This window comes from Engraulis encrasicolus, unplaced genomic scaffold (assembly GCF_034702125.1).
Source record: "Engraulis encrasicolus isolate BLACKSEA-1 unplaced genomic scaffold, IST_EnEncr_1.0 scaffold_178_np1212, whole genome shotgun sequence".
NCBI classification, from domain to species: domain Eukaryota; kingdom Metazoa; phylum Chordata; class Actinopteri; order Clupeiformes; family Engraulidae; genus Engraulis; species Engraulis encrasicolus.
Window position 1 is genome coordinate 12785 of NW_026945329.1, and position 18604 is coordinate 31388.

General features: G+C 43.9%; 1 long non-coding RNA gene across 3 annotated transcripts; it reads left to right on the forward strand.

The window, feature by feature from the left end:
• Positions 1-377: 377 nt before the first annotated feature.
• LOC134442591 (uncharacterized) lies at positions 378-5942 on the forward strand. Of its 3 annotated transcripts, XR_010033403.1 has the most exons (6): positions 378-677; positions 2515-2575; positions 2814-2945; positions 3136-3445; positions 4214-4290; positions 5621-5942. It is a non-coding gene; the product is annotated as an uncharacterized LOC134442591 (long non-coding RNA). The 3 variants fall into 3 exon arrangements; XR_010033401.1 differs by lacking the exon at positions 378-677 and having other exon boundaries at positions 2189-2575; XR_010033402.1 differs by lacking the exon at positions 378-677 and having other exon boundaries at positions 2189-2575; positions 3136-3233.
• Positions 5943-18604: the final 12662 nt, after the last annotated feature.

Here is an 18604-nt window from a genome sequence, read left to right on the forward strand (position 1 = left end):
CCATCCACCCCTCCCACACACTTCCACCCATCCCACACACTTCCACCCGTCCCACACCCTTCCACAGACACGTCACTGGTTGAACATGAGCACGGAGAACAAGAGGATTGCGACGTTTCCTAGCGCATACAAAGAGACGTCGGTCGGCATCAGGCATGTTTTAGTAATTAGCACCATTCCGGATTGACAGACAGCGAGAAAAGAGAGCTGGGAGGCCTGTAGAGCCGGCAGGCAATGTTGGCAGGGGCGGATCTAGCCATTTTGGGGCCCTAGGGGAAACAGAGAACATGGAGCCCCTCAAAAGTCATGATATAGACATAACTTTTCTGTGTTTTGGTGCTATTTTAGTGTTTCGCGTCATATATACACTGAAAAAAGCCATATGTTGTGTATGTTAAATTAATCAAAGGGAAACATGTCACTTCTACCATGAATAATTATGTTTTGTGATTGGGCATAATGAAGTTATGTAACTTTAGCATGATGCCCAATAACCAACGACTTCCCAAATCCAGTAATGTTGTCACAACCTAATTCCTTTGGATAAGATGACCAATGGCTTTTACAACGCCAGAACAGATGGTGGCAGTAGTGTGCGGATTGTGTGTGGCAGCCGGAAACAACGAGCTTGCCGAGTTCTTTGACTGAATACATATCCGCGGACACTCTGAAGGCGGGTAAGTCAAAAAAGTAAACCACTGTAGGGCTGTTTGCATTTATCATGACTTTCCTAGAATCACATTTATATCACCCGTTTCGTTAGTGTACTTAGTTTTGGCATCAAGGCATACGTTTTATGAGCAAGAGAGTAAGCTTAGCTGGCTAATTCTCACCAATTCAAACTGGTTAGCGGCTAATTATCGATATATGCTGTGTTCCATTATTCACCCTCTGTACTGTGTACCTTGTTTGAGTGCAGTGAAGTACCCTTTCCACCCTCCGCAATTCACGAGGCGAGTACATTCCGATTCCCGTTCTGTCTGATACACTTAACGGAAATGACGGTTGGTCGCGTGACATCCGAGTTTACCAACCGCCAATATGCAATTCAACACGGAAGGCACTGTTCCTTATGCTAACACTTTTTAAAGTTACCCCTGCCTCTAATACACATGGCGATTGTCTTTGGAATCAAAACTATGCTGTTATCACGGAGATTCAACCGTTTGACAGATCTGGCACGCAACTACGTCACAAACATGGCGGCCGTTGAGTGCGAAAAGTGTACAGTAACACCACACTTCGAAAAATGGCCGTTTTGGGGGCGTTATCCGGGTAATTTACAGTACACTTTACCGTCGCGATTAGAAATGGAACACCCTGCGTACCCAAACACAGTGCGGAAAGGGCGGTAAGTACGGGTAATGGAACACAGCAATAGTCTCGTTGTTTTAACTATTGTTGGGAGTTTGGAAGCTGTCACCCATGTTGTACTGTATGCATGTTTGCATGTGTGACATTATTTTCGGTTACTTTGCGAGTTATAGCGAAAGAAACTACCTGGCAGCCCATAACGGGCAGCTAGCTAATTTATGCTAGGTGACAACAGCTGGTTCATTAACGTTGTATTAATAGCTAGTTCTATGCATTGACGTTGCGAGACCCGTGTGCGTCTGATTTCAAATGTATCCAGGACAGTCGTAGATACCATCAGTAGCTCTACACACATCAATGACACAGGGGAAGTAAAGTTACCGCTGATTTTTGGCATTGCTCCGTCTGCAGTGTTTCCCCCAGAATTTTTGTTAGTCAAGGTGGTGGGGCGTTAAAAGTATATATTTTTTGGTTAAGCAACTTTAGAAATTACATTCACAACATGAAATCTTTATCTTCTCAGGGGACCTAGTCAAGGTGGTAGGTGTTTCTTGTCAAGGTGGCCGCCTTAGCAATAAAGTGCTGGGGGAAACCCTGGATGTGTGTGTACGGCCACAGTAAATGTTGATTAGCCGGTGGAACTTTTCGGTTTGAAAAAAGACGAGACGTGAGACTGCGTGACAGAAGGGGCTGTGTGTGCTTGTGTATGGGTGCGCGTTTGAATGGGTGCGTCGTGTGTAGAACTCAAGGAGGTCTACATAAGTCATTGGTAGAACTAGATGCTGCAGTTTGCAGCTGGTTTGATTCATGTCGTGGGTCACTTACCAATGTATGTAGGCCTAATTGGCTATGACCTTTGAAATAGTTGAACGTAAATCCCAGTAGTATCTAGTGAAACACACATGCAAACGCCCTTCTGTCCCTCATTCCCTCAAACTCGATCTTCTACATTTGTTGTGTAAAAAGGACATAGCAAGTTTTTTGTATCAATGATCACTTTAGGATATTCCAGTGCATTTACATTCAATATATACTGTACCTTGAGTGAGGTAGAAATGCATATTGTTGCAAATATAAATACTGTTAATTTGTTATTTTTTGTAATTAATCATTTACTGAATTTCTTTGTAGAATATGTTACTATTATTTGGGTTTTTGTTCTCTGCATAACTGTCTCTTTCACCTATATTAATTCCTCAGCATTCAAGATGTTTGTAGGGTCCTCACCTCAGCTACCTCTCACAAGGTGCCCCTGAAAAAGGTGATGAAAGTTCTTGTGTAGTATCTAATCTATGACTATTAGCTCGTGTGTGTGTGTGTGTGTGTGTGTGTGTGTGTGTGTGTGTGTGTGTGTGTGTGTGTGTGTGTGTGTGTGTGTGTGTGTGTGTGTGTGTGTGTGTGTGTGTGTGTGTAAAATCTGTTGTAATTATTTTACATTTTTCTCTGCATAGCTGTCTCCTTCACCTATATTAGTTTATCTGTCTTTCTGGTCACAACAGAAATTCAAGACGTTTGGGTCCTCAGCTCAACTGACCAAGACCTTTGCTCATTGAAGGCATGAAGTAATTTGTGATGCCCCCACGATTGCAGTTTTTAAATCCAGATGGCTTGCTCTTTTTAACATGTGCGAGGTACGTTATTTGTTGATTTTTTGTGTGTTTATTTCCTCATTTTAGTAAGACCATCAGGCCTTTTTGTAACCTTTGTCACAAGTCTTAAGTTACAAGTATTTTGTAGGTATGTGTTTTGTGCCCTGTTTCAAGTTAAGTGCCAAGTTCAAGAGGATCATGACAGTTGGTTTGCTGTTGAATTTCTTCTCAGAGCTGGATGGTCTTTCAACAACACTGCTCCGGGTCTTCAGCAAGAAAGGTGCTTCTCATGCAAGGAAGATACAGAGGATCCTGGTGCCCATGACTCAGGTAAAACATGCACACTGCCATGCATCACAGTAATGCTAAAATTTCAAGATCTAATGTAATGGGGAGAAGTAGGGTGTCTTGGATCATATTGCATTTCTCCCACTAATTTCAATCCTTCAGCCAGTTTTGAACTCATTGTCTTCACCTCAGTTCTAACTACAGCTGGCTTTACACACAGCAGTCCTGGGCAATGATATAACAGTCTTTTGCAGGTCAGTTGATGTGGTTGCTGCTCTGTTTTATTTTTTTTATTTTTTTTTATTTGATTCTCATGTCTGTCTGGCTTGCGATTCCCATGAAATGATCAGGGGAATTAAAGGTACACTGTGTACGAGTTTTAGTTGTTTATTTCCGGAATTCATGCTACCCATTCACTGATGTTACCATTTTTATGAATACTTACCACCACCATCAAATTCTAAGTATTCATTATGACGGAAAAATTGCTATTTTCATACATGAAAAGGGGGATCTTCTCCATGGTCCGCCATTTTGAATTTCCAGAAATAGTCATTTTTAGCTGCAGAAATGACTGTATTTGGGCCATACTAGAAAATATTAGTTTATTACTTGGTAAGCTTTCATGAAAAGGTCAAATTTGGCAATAGGCAGCCCAGTTTCAATTAGCAGCGTAGTTGCAGTACCTTTTTTGACCATTTCCTGCACAGTGTACCTTTTTAAGGTCAGACGTCACATTTTGGCATCACTTCAGTACGTTTGGAACCAGGGCTGAGTGCTGAAATGGTACCGAGTACTTGGGGCTAATGGAAAAGTGTCAGAGCTGCACCATGCCATATCAAACAGTGACGTACTGTACCACTTCACTGCCAGTACCAACGATACACTACGCTACTAGATAAATGAGATGTGTCCTTTGTTTAATGTGGTTGTACCTGTACTGCCTTTATTCTTCCTGTTGGTTAAAATGTTTTTCCTGCATGTTTGTTTCCTGGCATACATTGACCGGCCCTCATACGCAGACTGACAACATTGATGTGAAGAGGGAGTGCATGCTGAGGAGCTGACGGTCTACCTGAATGAAGAGCCAGACAAAGTGGTATGTTACAACTCGGCAGCTAGATCTGTCTTTTTCGTTATTAGGTGGCATAGGGAGATCGCACACATCAGTGGCCTGTGAGGCTCATTTTGTTGGGCTCTGGTGGGCTCCTCCTGTGCTACCTGACATGTCTCCTGGCATCTCATCCACGTTCTGGACACTGCTGGAGGACACACCAAACCTTCTTGCATTGATGTGCCATCTTGGCCTCAGTTATGTGTTCTTTGCAAACACGAATCTGCCCAATTCCAGCTTTGCTAAAGCACCCTCACATCATCACAAACCCTTTGCCAAATTTCACGTTCAATCCAACACCAGTCATCTCTGATTTGTAGATCTCTGCAGGTCTCTATCTACCCATGAGGGTGTTGCACTTGCTGTGGCACATTGCGAAGGCCGCATTACTGAAGCAGCAGAAGTTATCTTAGAAGAAAACTTAAACTCAATATAGGTTTTAGTTCTGGAATACGATCGTGCTGTAGGGTAATAGTTTTCTCATAGTTTCACCTTAGACAACTCCCCCTTAGGAGACCAAACTTTGAGCAGACTCTTTTGCATTGGATGGGTGGGGTTTGACATATCTTTGTCTCTCATGCAATTTTTGGTTGACAATGTGCCTAAAAGGGCCAATATGTTCAAAATACTAATAATTGTGCTGGTGGGGCAGCCGTGGCCTAGTGGTTAGAGAGTTGGTTTTTCAATCTATTGGTTGCAGGTTTGAATCTCCCCATACCTGTCACTACATCTCCATCCATGGCTAAAGTGCCTAAGGCAAGGCACCTAACCCCACATTGCGCCAGGGCCTGTAACCAATACCCTGAAAAGTAATAAATGTAAGTCGCTTTGAATACATGAAAGCGTCAGCTAAGTGTAATGTAATGTATTGTAACAATTTTGCACACTGTATACTTAGCTGTATGTGTAAAGTTTCTCACCAACACTCGTGAAAAGATCATGACCCTTTTTCTCAAAAGCACCGTTGTTAGTTAGCGACTTGGTATTTTGCCAATGGGAAATTGCATGCAAGCAAAGTTTTTACTGTAGTTACCAATGATGCTGTTGAGAAACATACTCCAGAATGGGGTCATAGCCACACCAAAAACGAAGAGAGGTAATTGAACATCAGTTTGATCTCACATTCAATTGCCTAAACAGGCAGTGTGAGGGCACACAAGTCAACATCCTCCTCATACCTTTCATAAACTATACTAAATATACTACACTACTTTTCCCATCTCTGGGTGTGTTAGGGTGGACAGAAATGCCCCAAACTTGCGCCCACAAATACCGCTTACGGCTTCAATCATGGGTTTTGTTTACTGTTTTCCAGGATGTTGATCTGGACGGTCCAGCTGAAACGTATTGTCTTCGTGTGCGTGTGATCGGCAGAGAGTCCTCAACGACATTGGTAACGTACCTGTGGCCATTGCAGTGTTTGTTTTGGTTTATGCTCTTAATCTCTGTTACCTTCCAGAATGGAAGTACACTTTCAAATTTCTGTTTCATTCTAACCGTCTGTTTCATCAGTTTTTGCACTGCTTTTAAATGTACACTGTGTAAGATTCTTAGTTGTTTATTTCCAGAATTCATGCTACCCATTCACTAATGTTACCTTTTTCATGAATACTTAGCACCACCATTAGGGTGCATCAGTTGCCCCCTATGAAAAGATATTGCCTTGGCCCTATAGTAAAAATGTTCTACACCCAAACACACTGTGTAAAATATTTTGAAATTTGGATGAAGTCTACCGGGGCCACCAGCCCCATGAAAATAGAAAATAATGGTGATAGTCAAAATCTTGAATAGAAACAGGGCTGGACTGGCCATCTGGCATGGCGGGCATTTCCCGGTGAGCCCCGCACCCTCGTGGGCCCCCATTGTTTTATTTTTTACATTACTGAAAATAGGGGCCCATGAGGGTGCGGGGCCCACCGGTGAGTCAGTTCTCCGGCACTAATAATAATGAGGGGGCCCCCTTAAATCCGAAAGTGCCCGGGCCCTATTTATCGCCCAATCCAGCCCTGAATAGAAATGGACATTTTGCTGCATAAAGCTACCCAATAAAAACATATTGCCTCAGCTGTGTGATAAAAAAAAATTCTATGCACAGTAAAATCACTCTGTGGAAAATGTGTTGAAATTTAGATTAATTCTACTGGGTCCACCAGGCCCATGAAAATACAAAACAATGGTGATAGTGATGGGCAACCTGGATTCCAAAGTCCAGTGCCACATATTCCAAGTATAGCCAATATACCGTAATGAACCAGCTGACCCACTGCCAGTATCAAGCAAGAGATTGCGAAGTTGTATGACTTTTGTGTGCTTTACCTGTGGGCCTAGGATTGTACAGGTAGCTGTTAATACCTGGTGGAACATCTGTACTAAAGCTATGAATGGTCCTTGGAATGACTTATGTTTTTTCAAGAAATCCCTGCAGTAGTTCAATAGAGTACATACAATACAACTGTATGTGATGTTGGAAAGAGTGGCTTCCCAAAACCTGTACTTAAGTGGGCAGTCATGGGTGAGCGGTTAGGGCGTCAGACTTGCATCCCAGAGGTTGCCGGTTCGACTCCCGACCCGCCAGGTCGGTTCGACTCCCGACCCGCCAGGTTGGTGGGGGAAGTAATCAACCAGTGCTCTCCCCCATCCTCCTACATGACTGAGGTACCCTGAGCATGGTACCGTCCCACCGCACTGCTCCCCATGGGGCGCCACTGAGGGCTGCCCCCTTGCACGGGTGAGGCATAAATGCAATTTTGTTGTGTGCAGTGTGCAGTGTTCACTTGTGTGCTGTGGAGTAATGGCACTCTTCAATACAGTTGTATTGACTGCCTTGTAGCCTAGGCATTCCAAGGAACATTCACAGCTTAAGTACAGATGTTCCTCCATGAATTGTAGGCCCACAGGTGAAACACGTAAGGGTTAACGTTCGGCGAGAAGGTCGCTACCGTGGAATAGCAGCACGACAGAGAGAATCTTTAGACCCCGACGCGGAGCGGAGGGGTCTTGTTCTCTCTGAAGTGCTGCTATTCCACAAAGCGACCGACTCGCCGAAAGTTAACCCGCTTATTATATGGATATACTTAAATGATTCACACATGGCGGGGACATTTCTTTAGGCCTATTTAATGTTAAGTCTATTATAGTTTTTAATGTTAAAAGATTGTTGCTGCGCAAAACAAAACAGTGCCGTTGTGGAACACCGCTAGGCAAAAGCTAGGTAGCCAGGACAACAGGTGTTGTCTATCACAGCAGCTGATTAGAGTCTTGTTGAAAAGTCGCTTTAGCAGTGAAAAGTCTTGTTGCCATTGACAGCGGTCTGTTATAGACCAACCCGTCCGTTATCGAAAATTATTATATGGTTGTGACGTCATCGGTCGAATGCTCCATTCATTTCAACGGGGCTCCCCAACGTTCGCACGTCTGTTATTTTTCGATAACGGACGGGTTGGTCTATAACAGACCGCTGTCAATGGCAACAAGACTTTTCACTGCTAAAGCGACTTTTCAACAAGACTCTAATCAGCTGCCGTGATAGACAACACCTGTTGTCCTGGCTACCTAGCTGTTGCCTAGCGGTGTTTCACAACGGCACTGTTTTGTTTTGCGCAGCAATCTTAACATTAAATAGGCCTAAAGAAATGTCCCCGCCATGTGTGAATCATTTAAGTATATACATATAATAAGCGGGTTAACTTTCGGCGAGTCGGTCGCTTTGTGGAATAGCAGCACTTCAGAGAGAACAAGACCCCTCCGCTCCGCGTCGGGGTCTAAAGATTCTCTCTGTCGTGCTGCTATTCCACGGTAGCGACCTTCTCGCCGAACGTTAACCCTTACATAACAGACGTGCGAACGTTGGGGAGCCCCGTTGAAATGAATGGAGCATTCGACCGATGACGTCACACCATATAATAAACAAATATAACAGTCATGCAGCTTTGTAATATCTTGCTTGATACTAGCACTAGTAGACAGACATGTGGACTCGAGTCCAGTGACTTGGACTCGAGTCTGACTCGAGTCAGCGGTGTGAAGACTTGCGACTTGAAATTTCAAGATCAGAAAGGACTTGCGACTCGACTCGACTTGCACGCCTTTGACTCGGGACTCGACTTGGACTTGACAGTTGTAACTTTCAATGACTTGGCGTGACTTGCCATGTTGGGTCTAAAAAAAAAGTCCAAGTCCAACCCTTGTTTTCAGAATGCAACAGCCCGCCCACATTCTTTGTTTGAATCACGTCATTGTCCTAAGCGGTGCTATGCCATCATTGGCGGCCAGATGCGGCCGGACGCGGCTGGCCTGGACGCAGCGACTAGCGGCAACACTGAAACACCATTTGCGAGTCTCCAGAACAAACATAGCCTACATTTTAAACCATCGCGGAAGTTAATTTATCTCCCTCTCAGCCCCAACTCATTTTGCATTATTAATAGGGTAGGCTATGGAAGTTTGCACTGTGATCAACAAATATTTTCTATCAATGTTGTAGGAAGTGTGTGTGGTGGGGCGCTGTGATGTGCAACACGCCTCTGTAGGCTACACACGTGAAGCTCTCGCTCTCTCGCCCCTCGCTTACGACAGAAATTCAGTGAGAACCAAGCTGTCTAAATATTTTAGCTAAATGGTGATGGACATTGATTGTTGAACATTAGGCTATTTAAGCAGTTGAAATAAAAAAAACACACACTGCTGACATAACCGAACCACAGGACTTAATCTATTGATGTTTTATAAAAGAGTACGCCTATCCGTTTTGCTTTCCCTGTCCTTTATGAATGCGCTTGCCTTCAGCCCCCGAAGGCTGTTACATTATGTTCCGCTCCCACACACTATGCTTGCGCGAGTCAGTCAAGTGAAGTGCAGCCTTGCGAATAATTTCCACCATCGCGGACAAAACCACGTTATGATGGATATGTGGCGAGGTAAACGTTACGAATATGGCCTGCTTTTAAGTTTCCCCCAACCCAGGATGTGTCCGTAGGCTATGGCTTGATATCCCAGGGAGCCCCATTTCACGACCACAACTCCACGCGCTGAAAATGCATGCTCGTGCTTCTCAGTCTAACGCCTGTGATAGATGGGCGCTTCCAAAGCGGTAGAAGCGTGGCGTTCCATTATTTTCCGTTGGGACGCGGCAGCGAGGCGAGGGGTGGTGACGTAGGGAAGCGAGGGTGGCGGGCGGTGGGCGAGCGAGGCGAGAAAGTTGAGCTTGGCTGAAAAATGTAGCGGCACCGCGAAGCGTTAACCAATGGGAGAGCTTCCAACGCCATGACGTCATGTGCGTCACCAGCAGTACTGGGATGTTTAAAAATGGATGCTGTTTTGATTTCGGTGGTGTCAAATCTGCTGATCGTTTTTTTACAGATGGTTTTAAAATAAATGACATTTGGGTTAAGGTGACCAATGTATTCGCTCCCGTTTCATTATTTTAATTTGTACATACAGTGTTTGTGATTGAAGAGAGATGGTTGTTTGACCACAGCATTTGCTAAGCTAAGCTAATTTGACCGGGAAACGATGCTACGTCACCACGCGAGGCGAGCGAGCAGGTTGAAAGCGGGTGGAATTCGCTTGCATGTATCACAGCCGTAAGAAAGAGTAACCTCTTGGTAACATTCTTTTCATTGACCAGCCACCATCGGTTGAGTATTAGAATCAATACAAAATGACACGTTTATACATACATGTCTTACAGGGCCGCGTTAACCCTCGCCGAGGCCCGGTGCAGACGCAATCCGGGGCCCCTACACCACATTATAATGAGCCATATTCAAAACGCATGAAACAACGCAGGCTACACGTTCTACTCCAACACAAAAAAGGGTGCACTGAACCCCCTGCTGAGTTCACCAGTCGCAACGCAAGCCATTGGAAGCATAGCCAGCGGACATAGAGGAGATACTGTATACTATCGTTTGGCAGAGTAAACGTCGGTTCAGCTAGAAGAACTACCAAACAGAAGCACAACCAAAAGTCTCTTAATTTTGTTGCCAAACGTTGCTGCCGACCAATTTGTCGAATCGAAACCGTCGTGGGAAACACGTGTTAATTAATGTAACCTCCAATGGAAAGACTGGCTGTCTCAAAGGAAAGATCAGCTGTCGCTTGTCGCGAGGAAGGGGAAGCCCCTTAGCAGCGAACCAAAGCGAAGCTGTCACGAAATCCCCTCAAAATGTACCATATAGGCTACCAATTAAAAAGTCAGAGGTTTTCATCTAGGTGGCGCATTACACTGCAATAGTAGCCTATGCAATCATTACAGTAGGCTAGACTACGGTGCAAACTCGTAATGATTAGATGTGGATGTGGATGTATCACACAAGTTTTTTTTCTCCCAGATAAGAGCCACTTGCTAACTGAACAATCCGCGAGTGGTACCCAGGCATGTTTTAACTGAACACAAACCCGAACGCAAAGATATAGGCCTGACAGAGCATCGACATTATTACAGTGCTTTAGGGAAATGGCCATAACAGTGCTTTAGGAAAATGCGAATATATCATTTTAGTGTTTGCTAGATTGCTTGCCCTGTTGTTGCAGACTGTCGAAACTTTGAGTGCTGGTTGGTGCACTTGCTACGTAGCATTATTGTGAACACTTTTTTTAAAAACACCAAGTGGTCCTCGCCGCGCCATGCAAGACTTTTGTTTCGCGAATGCAGTTGGGTGCGTGATTTATTTCCCCATGTTTTAACTATAGAATAAGATAAAGTTAGGTTGGTGTGCTGTGCTCTGTTTGCTTAGCTTAGGCCTACATGATTGCACAAGTCCATGATCGCTATGCAACAATTACAAAAAGCGATTATAACACTGACATTACAAAAATAAATAACGTTGCCAACCTTCTCTTCAGTGCGTTAATCCATGCCGGGCAGTTTATCCGTACAATCTGAAGCAAGTGCTGACGCCGACTTCCTCATCTTTTTTTAGACAGTAGCCCATCATCAAACTCAAAAATTATTGGCCACCGTTTTCCCCTTTTGGCACACAACCAGAAGCATCTGACTGAAATGACAAGTTCCGAAGACCTCCGATTCCTGCGTGCATGCAGAGGCGATTCTAGGCTCAGTAGGGGGGCCAAGCGAAAATTAAAAAGTAAGAACACTTGTAACAAATCGCCTGTTCCCCTGCCAGCTACAGTCTTGGGGGGCCCAAGCTGCCTGTCTAGCCTGGTGACAACATATACATATGCGCCTCTGCTTGCCTACGGATGGCGAAATGCGTCAAAAGTACAATTGATCGTCTCAAAATATCGTTTCATATTTTCCAATCTCACGCAGTCCGGGGCCCCCTCTAGTGGCGGGGCCCGGTGCTACAGCACCGGTTGCACCATAGGATAACGCGGCCCTGATGTCTTAGTCTTCCAGCATGCAATCGAAAATAGGCGAGCAGATTTGGTCTTGCATCCATCAAAAGAGCTCCACCGGTTGCCTACTTTAAATGCTGGGTGAATGGTTCCAAAGGGAAATAATTTAGCCTATAGCCTATTCATGACAGTCTTGCAAAGAGACAAGACAAACGACCAAAATTGTCAAATAATTGGTCAAGGCGCGAGATGAGGAATACTTCATGACTATTGGAAAAACTTTGAAGAAACTAAGCGCACGCAACACTGCTTCCCGCGAAGCTTGAGGGCTATAAACAAGCTGCGCCCCGAACCTCACTGTTTGTTGTTCGATGACTTGAATCGAAAAATTTCTAAGGACATCAGGGCTATCTGACATACGTGTTCCTTGAAAGTTTTAAAACTCAGCCTTGACACACTATCATGTCAGCCACATCAGTTCAAACGCAATCTTTAATGCAGCCTATCGTGAAGTTTAAATGTAATGCGAGGTAGAGGTTGCAAGTTACTGCTGAGCAGCGCAAGACATGGACATGGGTCAGCTCCCGTGGATAAAAAGCATGTTCCCTCTCGCGTGCTGCTCCCAGCCCAATCCTTGCGCGCGCGAATCTTGTATCTCGTGGTGTCGACACCGCTTTATCTTATGTTTCTCACAGTTCGAACTACATGCTTTGTTTGGTATTTTGGGGAGTTTGGAGTCGCAATTACCGCTGCTTGGAAATGACACGTTAGAGCTACACGACGCCAGCACTGGAGAACTGGGATGTAACCCTGTTTTCCAAATTAACAAAAAATAGGAAACAGCAGAACTTTGTTTGGCTATAATCTATGACCTGGACGGTGAACTTAATCTTTTTGAGGAGGCATGAACAGCATACAAGTGCCTTTGTGGGGGAGGAGAGGGCGATTGGGGAGAACAGGGAGACGAGAGCATGGCGCGAGGCGCATATTCGTTCGGGAAAATGAGAGCGAAATGTTGGATAGGGCATTACACACCTTCCTTCTTCCTACACTGTAGAAGCGCAGAACAAGGTTGCCTCGTTGCCATAACTGACATTCTGCAGCGCTAACGCCATGTTTAATTGACAGCGTGCTGGCGAATAGTCTAGTAGCCTAATATAGGCTAATTAACAAGACGTGGATTAATGACTGTGCAAACGAAGTTCTAGTTAACTTGGACTGTGACGCAGTAAAAATGGTTGGTGATGGGCCATTGCGGCGAGAATGTGAGGGGGAAAGCGACAATGCCGATATCAGCTTCAACAATAGTAGAGTAGAGTAGAGTAGTAGAGTAACTTTATTGATCCCCAGGGGGAAATTCAGGAAATTCATCATTACTTTACCAGGAATTTAATCCAACTAACTAGGCCTTCTTTGTCCTCGTTTCTTAGCCCATATGGACTAGTGTCTACTAGGCTAAATACTGTTGGCACGTAGCCTACAGCAGACTATATAGCCTAGTGCTGCACCATGCATGTGCTCATTGGTGGGTTCACAGTTATGACACTGTCAATGCTCAGCTAGGATGAAGTGAACATCATGGACCAGCTGAGACAGGGCTGCCTGCTGAGCTGTGCTGTTAACTCATCATCCTGTCTCACATGTGTAGCCCCACCCCCCATACGCGCACACACACACACACACACACACACACTGGGCTCAATTTAAAAAAAAGAAATTGATTACCCCTGCTGTATGTCATATCTTGATGAGAATGGTGAGCTTAATATGGTACCTTAGGGAAAATGGCGTCTTTTAAAGCCAAACCAAAATGTTTACATTAGTCGAGTGTTACACTACAGTAAAGAGAGGGGGGGAGGGTGGGTAGCACCTGTAAGACATGAATAGGCTACTACTTTCACCCTTGGCCTTTGTGGGTAAATTCAAACATAGTATGCTGAAAGTGTGAATCCGCGTTTTCAGGTTGGAAGTGTAATATGCCCCCCTAATGTCTTGACAAAACCTTCCAGCCAAAGCTGTCAGCGGCCCTGCCTGTGCTCCTAGTGAAAAAGTTAACCATAGTCCTATCCTTAGCGTTATGATGCTAGAGTCTGTATAACTTAAAACCTTGACTAGATATGACCGGCCCACCACCAAGACCAGGGTGGAGTAGTGGAATAGGTTTATGCCATCAGATGATGGAACGGACACACACACATACGCACACATTCTTGCAACAGGACTATTTGCCCACTGGACAGTAAATAATTGGCATATGGTTGCTCCTTTGTTTAAGTACAAATTCACATGAAATGTATTTTTATGTGAAAAAAATATGAAATTAAATGTCATTTTACATACACAGCACAAGCAGTAGTTTGGTTTAGACTGATTTCTCAGCAACTGTTTTAGTAATTGTCATCTTTTTACTCAGGTCTCATTATTATACTAATGAATTTATGATCGAAATTGTGATTGCAAATAGAAAATCCCTTTGTGACTTGTTAAGGACTTGAAAAAAAATGAGACTTGGACTTGGACTTGACTTGGCTGGGGTACGACTTGGACTTGGACTTGACTTGGTCAGATGTGTCTTGACTTGTGACTTGACTCGGACTTGAGTGGAAAGACTCGAGACTTACTTGTGACTTGCACATTAGTGACTTGGTCACACCTCTGCTAGTAGATACTAGTGGTCCAAGGCAGCAAGGAATTGATATTGTGTTGCAAAAGAGCAAATTTGCCTAAATATAGCAGTTTGACCATCAGTCTGTCCTGAGACTGAAGTCTGTGTAAGTGGATCGACTGAATACACAACCTGCTTAGATATTCCTTCTGTTTGTGCTCCCAATACAGGTGATTTCACTAATTACCTCATCAACCTGGCTTAAGTGGTAATTAGGCTCAGCTGGTTCATTATATTGGCTGGGGCAAATGTGCCACCCGGTTTGTCCACCTCTGTTTTAAGACAATGGCAAACCTAGATTCAAAAGCTACAATCCAGTGCCACAGATTTGGTTTTACCTGTCCAATGGGGCACCCAAGTCTCCACCCCTTCCGGGCGGCTTATGGGGCTGGCAACGCAAAAACTTTTGACTGGGCTGTAATGGACTGATCAAAGCTATTTTCCGACCCACCTCGCATTTCCCCGTCGATCATACATATGCTGTGCCTCAGAATTAATAACAACCAATGGTGTGCTTGTTGACTTCACTTGGCAAGCGATTTTTGAGTTGTGTGTGTGCAAAAATATACAATTATTTGGACTACACAACAGACGTCACATGTCCGACGTGCAGCCACTTAAGCCGCAGTGCAGCGGTAGGGTTGGCTGTGCCTCGGTTCACGTCAGATATGCGAGGCGCACGTGTAGTCTCTAACATAGTTTTGCACAAAAGCTAAAACAACGTTTCTTGCGTGTCGAAAATGAGTGGTCTTACGACGCAAATCCAAACCTTTCAAATTCACTGTCATCATATGTGAAATCCGGAGCACATGCCAAACGGGATGAGGATTTAGCTTGACTCGCTCCATTAACTCTCATTCAAAATTTTGAGAGCTCCAGCCCCATGGATCGGAAGTAGAAGGGCGTGACTTAGGTGCCCCATTGCCCTAACTGGAAAGGTAAAACTAGGTATGCCATTTGGAATATGTGGCACTGGACTTCAGCTTTGGAATCCAGGTTGCCCATCACCATCACCATTATTTTGTATTTTCATGGGTCTGGTGGACCCGGTAGAATTCATCTAAATTTCAACATATTTTACACAGAGTGATTTTACTGTGCATAGAACATTTTTATCACACAGCTGAGACAATATGTTTTTATTGGGTAGCTTTATGCAGCAAAATGTCCATTTCTATTCCAAGATTCTGACTATCACCATTATTTTCTATTTTCATGGGGCTGGTGGCCCCGGTAGACTTCATCCAAATTTCAAAATATTTTACAGTGTGTTTTTACTGGGTGTAGAACATTTTTACTATAGGGCCAAGGCAATATCTTTTCATAGGGGGCATCTGATGCACCCTAACCACCATCATATTCTTAGTATTCATTATGACTGGGAAAAATTGCACTTTTCATACATGAAACTGGGATCTTGGCCATTTTGAATGTCAAGAAATTGCCATTTTTAGCTGCAAAAATGACTGTATTTGGGCCATACTATAAAATATTTGTTTATTACTTAGCAAACTTTCATGAAAAGATCAAATTTGGCAATAGGTTGCCCAGTTTCAATGAGCAGCATAGTTGCAGTACCTTTTTTGACCGTTTCCTGCACAGTGTACCTTTTTTTAAGAGTTTTTAGAGAAATTGAGAAATTAATCTTTCTCATTTGCACTTGAAGAGGTACCCTCATTTTGTATCTTGCTTTGATCATTACATGTGCAATGAAAAAATAAAGGCAACTAATTCTTCAACTTTATCGCGTGTAACTTTATTGTAGTTGGTCTTATAGGCTCAACTGGAACCAACTTACAACTGACGAACTTGGCTGACATGCATATTGGTAGATGCGTGTGCCTTGAGGTGTTTTCTAGCTTGATCTGAACTGATAAGGACAACAATGAATGTTTAATTAATTAAGGTATATTGATTTTATGATTGACTTTTATTATGTTTGATGTTCATGTGGCTTGACAAGTATTGTCTTAATACAGTTAATTAGATGTGTTGAACAATCCAAACAATATTTTGTTGTGGGAACATAAATATATTATGGAAAGTATTTCCATCCAATTTGATTATGCTACCATAGCAAGATGTTGCTTTGTTGAGTCTATCAATGTAAATACTGCTGTAACTACCCCATGAAGTTGGTTCATCCAGACCTAAACCAAATATGTTGGAGCAACATGTAAAAGTTATGATGGATTAACCCTTTCTATTAAGGTTGAAATAACCTTTAAAAGTTATGTTGGCTGTACCCCTTGTACTTAGGTCACAGTTACACTTCATGTATGTCCTCTACAAGTCTTCTGTTGTCCAGTCTTGCACTTTAAATGTCTGTATGAGCACTGTCTATGTCCATACTGTCTTAAGTCCATGTATAAGTACTGTCTATGTCTATACTGTCTATGTCCTTACCTAGATTAGTCTATGTCTGTATGGGAAAGCAAGAAATGTAATTTCAAATTCTTTGTATGACCAGTGCATGTAAAGAAATTGACAATAAAACCTACTTGACTTGATGTCTATGTTGATCCAACATATTGACCTTAATGTGACTCAACAAAAACATTTCTTGCTAAGGTAGCATAATCAAATTGGATGGAAATACTTTCCATAATTTTTTTATGTTCCGCCAACAAATAATTTGTTTCAGTGTAGATCCAGCCCATTTTTTGTGTGTTTACCGCGACTGGTGTGACAGTTGGGGGCCCCTATGGAGGGCAGATTTGGTCGGGGCCCTAGGCAATTGCCTAGGTTTGCCTAATGGAAAGTCTGCCTCTGAACGTAGTAGGGAGGCCTGTAGAGCCGTCGGGCAGGGCCGCTGACAAGCTTTTACCGGGCCCAGGACAAAGTCATCTCATAGGGCCCACTATCAAATACAGTCAATGTAATGGGGACCCAATTCTGGGCCACCCTATCTCCCTGGGCCCGGGACAACATACCCCTTTGTCCCCCCTTGTCGGCAGGCAACGTAGTGTAGGATTGGCCTTACGTCAGCTCATCCACACACTATCCATCACTTCCTGCCTTTATCTTCCTCTTCAGGCCACTCAGGAAGCAGGGCGGCTTGTTGGTGTTGTTTACGTACGAGGGCCTTCTCCCCATCTCCTCCTCATCTCCCCTTCCTCTCTTTTCCCCTTCCTCTAGGGTTTCAAGCCCCCTGTTCCCAGAGAGAGGGGGGGGGGGGGGGGGGGGGGGGGGGGGGGGGGGGGAGAGAGAGAGACAGAGAGAAAGAAAGAGAGAGAGAGAGAGAGAGAGAGAGAGAGAGACAGAGAGAAAGAAAGAGAGAGAGAGAGAGAGAGAGAGAGAGAGAGAGAGAGAGAGAGAGAGAGAGAGAGTAGGGGTGAAGGAGGTAAAGGGAGAGAACGAGGAGGAGGCATAAATCACTTCAAGATGTTCTGTTCACCCGGAGCTGGAGCCACCCAATCAGCAACATATTAGTGCTGGTGTTTCACAGGCCCCTCTCTTTCTCACACACACACGCACGGGCAGATACGCTGTCCTCTCACCAGAGCTCACAACTCAAACATCTTAACTACTACGTAGAGACAACTCAGAAGAGTCAGAGACCAAAGAGGGAGTACCGTGGGAGGAGGAGGAAGAAGAAGAAGAAGAAGAAGAAGAAGAAGAAGAAGAAGAGGTGTTGGTGCAGAGAGATAGAGAATGATAGACAGCCACAGGCCCCCCTTTCTCACACACGCACGCACGGGCAGATACGCTGTCCTCTCACCAGAGCTCACAACTCAAACATGTTAACCACCACGTAGAGACAACTCGGAAGAGTCAGAGACCAAAGACGGAGTACCGTAGGGGGAGGAGGAAGAAGAAGAAGAAGAAGAAGAAGAAGAAGAAGAAGAAGAAGAAGAAGAAGACAAAGAATAATAATAATAATAAGAAGAAGAAGAGGTGTTGGTGCAGAGAGATAGAGAATGATAGAGAGGCAAAAGAGAATTGGAAAGTCCAAAAGGGGGTCTCAAACTGGGGGTTGGGAACCCTGGAGGGATCATGGCAGTATTAAAGGACAAACGGGACATTGCATAAAAACAGGACATCCACAGGTGTGTAGAGTAGTAGCCTAGGGTAGAGTATCATTTATTAATACAGTGGCTTCAAAAAGTCTACACACCCCTCTTCAAATGTCAGTTTTTTGTGATGTAAAAAAATGACAGAAAGGCAAATAAATTCACAGCTTTTTCCACCTTCAATCTAAACTATTAACCTGTACAATGCAATTGAGAAACAAGCATAAAGCTTTAAAGGTAAACAATAGAAAATAAAAAACTTCAATTAACATGGTTGCATAAATATACACACCCTGAAATTAATACTTAGTTGCAGCAC